General features: G+C 40.1%; 1 long non-coding RNA gene across 1 annotated transcript; it reads left to right on the forward strand.

Annotated features, from left to right (window-relative positions):
* Positions 1–342: 342 nt before the first annotated feature.
* LOC112847697 (uncharacterized) lies at positions 343–745 on the forward strand. The gene is made up of 2 exons (XR_003221423.1): positions 343–403; positions 483–745. It is a non-coding gene; the product is annotated as an uncharacterized LOC112847697 (long non-coding RNA).
* Positions 746–5,623: the final 4,878 nt, after the last annotated feature.

Genomic DNA, 5,623 nt, shown 5'->3' on the forward strand with positions numbered 1-5,623 from the left:
TTTCTTTTCTCTCTCGCTCTCTCTACTGCTCTCGCTCGCTCTCTCCTGCGCTCGCTCTCGCTGCGCAACTACGTTAATTAGGAACCCACCTGTATATTGATTACAGGGTGGTGTTTACCTGTATAAAGGGAAGCCGGTTTTTCTTGTTGGATCATTCCTCCCGAGCTTCTGGTGCGACACAGCAGTAAATGCTGGCCTATCGGTTAATTTTACGATCGGATCGTGTGACTGCTACAGGTAGGCCTCCGTCTGACCTCTGATTTTTCTCAAAGTCGGTAACTAGTAGTCATATTTTTGCGGCCCGCTACAGCGCGGCTGTTTCTTTTTTTTTTTTTTACTCCAGCCGTGGTGGAGAGACACGTGAGTTGCGTCCACCGTGCAGTACAGTGCCTCCAGTCTTGGGGTAAGCCGCTTATATTATAGCTGCTAGTATTTTTAAAGTAGAGAAGATTAAGGTTATCTTTGCCCTTTTTTGTTTGTAGGGTTTGATTGCTGCCGCACCCTCTCAGGGATCAACTGCCTGATTTTAAGCGAAGAGTTGAGACGCCTGCCTAGCTGCTGTCTTGTCTTGCCTTGTTTTATCTTGTGTTCCGATCTGTTGGCTGTCCAATTTTGTTCCTGCTGCTTGTCTCGCCTCGCCCCTGGGGGCTTTGGGTCTCACGCTAAGCCCCTTTTGGACTATCGTTTCACTCCAGCTTTCGCGGCTGGTCGGGGCGATCCTCAGCTGCATATTGGGCTGGTGTTACAAGACTGGTACTGCCTCTCCCTTTTCTCTCAGTTGTGGAGAGCTACGCGAGACTGAGTGGGGCTACGGACAATCGGAACGAGCACCAGCTGTGGGCTGGCTCACAGAGTACAAGTACTTCCAATCTGTGCTCTGTGCGAACTGAGGATCTACCAGCGGCCGTGGGACCTTAGGTGGCGGGTCGTTTTCCACACTTCTTTTGTTGTACAGCACCAGGTGAATAGACTATAGTGGGTTTTTTGTGTGGTTTTCTTTTGGTCCACCGCTGCTGGTAAGTCCCAGTTGTGTTTATTTTTTTTTATTGTAATTTGGGACACCGTTTTAGACATTCAGTGCGCTGTCATTGTTGTTTTGTTTTTATTTTACATTAATAAATAAAATTGTTAATATTTGAGTCGGCCTCAGTGTGCATCCCTGAACCTGTGCAAATGTTGTTGTTTTAATTACATTTCATTTTTAAAGTTCATATTTCCTGGGGGCTAGAATTCCCCCTCAGGTGGCGTTGTCATTTTATTATTTCTTTTATAACCCCGCCGACCACTTGGTCACAGATGCAGAGCATTAATCTCTACTGAATTTACTGCTTTTTTTAATGTCCATTTTTGTTCCATTACATTAAGGTACAGAATTATCACCACAGTTTCCACACTGGTCATCAAGGCCTTGTGCGAGCCATTGGTACTGTCTTTCTAGGCGCCTATGTCTGAACCTCAGAGCCATTTCCAAAACAACAAACACAGAAAGTCAACACATTTTCAATAAAAACACAATAGAATTTGAAGCATTTTAGAATCAACCTTGAAGGATAAAAGTTTCTTCATTAAACATGTTCTTTTCTGTTATCGCTTTCCCCAAGCAGTCAGTCCAACAGTCACTTCAGTCTATAGTCAAGTGCAACTCTGAGGTACTTGCACTTGATTACAGACTGGATCATTTCCTCACAAATGAAGGTGGGTTAGCTTGATGTTTTCCTTGGTCTTTGCAGAGGACAACACCGTCTCGAACCTTTAATAAAAACATTTGCCCATGCTCTTGGACTTTTTTGTGTAGGAGGCTCACTAAAACTGTATCAATTTAATAAAATGTCTGTTCGGAAAAGAGTTTTGCAAGAGTTGGTGTACAACATAAACAACAACAGAGATAAAACACAACCTTGAGGGGAAGTGGTCTACTTGACAGAAAGCAGAGCTCTTTCTCTGACCTGCTGCTTGAAAATTGATCATCCATAAACTCAAACAAGATGGAAAAACAGTTCTTGTTCAAATTTATCTGCTAAAATACTCAGTAAGATTATGTTAAAAGCAGGTAAAAAGTCAACTCATGTGGCGAGAAGACTCCTATAATCAGGTGCGAAATAGACAGGACCCAGCCGGAATTTTTGTTCACAATGAAGATCCTATCCACGTACACACTCATTAAGTAGAGAAGCCTGTGCAGGCACAGCCATGTGCATTTTATAGAGGATGGTAGAAATACCCCAAATACCTGCTTTATTCAGAGGCTGCTCCAGGGCCTCCAGGGTGTTGACGAAGACATACATTAACAGGATGAGAAAGCAACCAACAACTTTACAGTCACAACAAGCTCCGCTCCAGCAACAGAGTGGACAACCAATTGTGCTGATGCACTGGTTCTTTAGGACTGCAGGATGCCTACTAATGAGCAAGAAGTCAATGAAGTTCTTAAAGGTGTTTTAAATGTGAATCGACTTTCTTTCGACATAAAAAAGTTAAAAAATGACATCCATGATAATGATAACAATGATAAATTAAAAAAGAAAAGCTCTGTGAGTCCTTTAAGTCGATGTGCTGTTATCTATTAGCCACCACTCTCCATTCTTTTATTGCAAATATCCTAATTAACATAGTCCTCGTGTTTCCACTTCCTCTTTTTGCAGTGTAGCTGTCTGCTTCAAGGAGGGGTCTGGTTTAAAAAGGTAGCAGCTCCAGTGCACATCCATTGATTTAAATACTCACTTCAGCTGACCTCCCTTTCAGAGAGGTCTCTGGTGGATAATTTGTGAAAGTAGACGAGCAAATGAGACGCAGACAAAATGCTTGCTGCTGCACGGAGTTGCGTCACACTGAGCTTGTGATGATGACTTTATTTTGTCGAGCCAAAGAGGTGAGCATTTTTGTTTCTGTGTCTGTCAGTGGAAAATGAAATCATAATTGTGTCTACTGTTGTATGAACAACTTGCTATGCATTAGGACTTGAGTCAGAAGTTGACATGACGTAGCATTTGGGGATTCTTAAAAAAATAGTTAATCGTTATTCAAATATATTCCTCAAGCAAACCATGCTAAAGATTCAGGTAACATAATCAAACATTAACTCGGGTTTTTCATAAATATCAGAAAATATCAAGTGATATAGACAAGGATATATCTAAATGGGAAATCAATTGGAGAGAAAAGGTTGTAGTCAAAGATGGTTGTGCTATAACAGTTAAAACTGTTATTTGCACATAACTCTCAAAAGGTATTTACAACATTCGACAGGATAAAACCACCTGTTTATGGAGAACAGGTATAATTCTCACTGGTTGGCAGTGGCTCCTGGAAGTTACTGGCTGTCAGAAATCAGCTGAAACCAAAAACCTCCAATTGATTGCTTTGGTAGTTTTTCATGTTTGTCTGCAAATACTTGCTAACTACTAGTTTAGTGGCCATAGAACTTGTACAATGCAAACCAGCAATGGAGATCTGTTGTCCCTTAGTGCTAAAACCTTTTTTCAAAAGGTAGCCAGTGTTTGTGGGCAAGTCTGTTACTTACACGCAAACTATGGACAACCGCACCAATTGTCTACTGACCAATGTAATTACTATAACTCGTCTGTAGGCTCTGTGACAGGGACTGTAGCAATCTACTTTTCCCAACTACTGCTATGAACCTCCTCAACCATTCAAAAGGTGGACAACTTAACGTCACAGAGTTAGTTGTCACATGTGTACAAAACCTGAATAACAGAGTTCGACCTTCTGTTACGAAGTGTTTATTTTATTGCAATAAATGAACTGAACACGTGTCTCTTTATTATTATATTTTGTTGGCATCTGATTTTGTTCCAAAGTATTTGTGAACAGCCACATAATATCCACTCCACATACACAGACTACTATTATTACACATTTTTAAGATAAATCTAATACATACCTTTATATGATTATATCTATCTGTACTTGTAAATTCTGTGTCATTGTTCCATGGTGTGACACAACCATTAGCACTCTGCTAATCAACTTGACTGGTATCTTGATCAGTTAGCTCAAACAGAAAGACAGCAAACACATAGTTGCATCATGATCTAATTTCACGAGTTTCACACTAATTTCACATGAAAGAATTTTTTTCTTCTTTCACTTTTTTTCCCCATCTGATAAAATAATGCAAACTTTCTCTTGCTAAAAAGTCCAAAAAAAGGATGTATCTGTGTCCTTAAATCAGATCTTTCAGGGGTTCATATGAGGCTAACATATTGTTGTACAGTTGCTGGATTATTTTGTGACTTGTCACATAGTGGCGCAGTAATAAAGATACACATGCAAATGCTGTTATCTGCCGTGATGTGAGCATAGTATAAAGGAGCTTGCAAAGAAAAGCGTCTGGACTCTGGACTTTTCTTTGCAAGCTCCTTTGACTACGATGACCTGGATGACTGAGAACCTTCACAGACAGCATAGTATAAACAATCACTCATACAACTTTGTCAGTTGTGAGCTTTAAATCCTTGACGACCCCTACAAGCCAACCTGTTAAGGTTAATTAGGAACTGTGGCTTATGCATTTGACAGAGTATTAATCCTCCACCCGTCTCCACCACCCAAAAGTCTTACAGCTGAAGAGATGCCTTAACTTATGACTGTAGGTACCCTGTAGGTAACCTCTAATGCAAGACTCCCTAATGCAGACCTGTTTTTGTCCAGCAAATCCATACCATGACATGTCATTGTGAATGCTGGTTTTCTAGAAACAAAAGAAAATGAAAAAGAAATTGATGTGAAAGATGAGAAAGTAAAATGTACACCTCACACGTGCATGGCCCTGCTCCCAAGCGCTGTTTCTGTCCCATCTCTTATCTCCTGCTGTCTCATCTTGTAAAGTCTCTTTTGCTGTAAGTAATCGTAGCTGCCTGAGTAAATCCTTCTTCTGCACCAAATATCATTTGATCTTCTCAAAGTGCCTCAGACTCAATTAAAAAAAAAAAAACAGCAACCATATTCTCAGTAGACATCGTCAAAATCTTTATGCTTAAATATCAAGGATCAGGTCAGAATGCAAAATTAGCTCATTCTTCTCATCTTTTTGTTAGAAAACTCTCACAATATCCAAGTTTCCTTAATTATAATTGGCTCTCCCTGCAGCCATAACAATAAAACTCAGTGTGAAGAATGTGAAAGTTTAAACACACTAGCGGAGGATACCACCACACCTTTAAAAATATTTTAAAAGTATTGTGTTTATGTTATTGAAAAGAGCTTCATGCATTTATTTTGTGAATCAAAATTGCACATTAGCAGTCATCCTTTTTTACATTGCGAGTGATCTATTTTTGTAGTCCTGTTTGATTTGTCCTTTTTATAACTCACATGGTGGTGGGAGTGTGATGGTCTGGGGCTGCTTTAGGACTTGAACAATGTGCCAAAAGTCCTAAAGGAGAATCAGTTGGTGCCTTGAAGCTGGACACCAGCAGGTCCACCTCTGAAAAATAAAAAAATATCCATGTGAAGGTTTTGGAGTAACCCAGTCAAAGTTCGGACTTAGATCTGATTGAGATGCTTTGACTTGACCTTAAACAGACCATTCATGCTTAAAAACTCCCCAAATTAACAAAGAAGAGTGGGTCACAATTTGTTCCCAGCAACTTGAAAGACTCAT

This window comes from Oreochromis niloticus, linkage group LG8, assembly GCF_001858045.2.
Source record: "Oreochromis niloticus isolate F11D_XX linkage group LG8, O_niloticus_UMD_NMBU, whole genome shotgun sequence".
NCBI lineage: Eukaryota > Metazoa > Chordata > Actinopteri > Cichliformes > Cichlidae > Oreochromis > Oreochromis niloticus.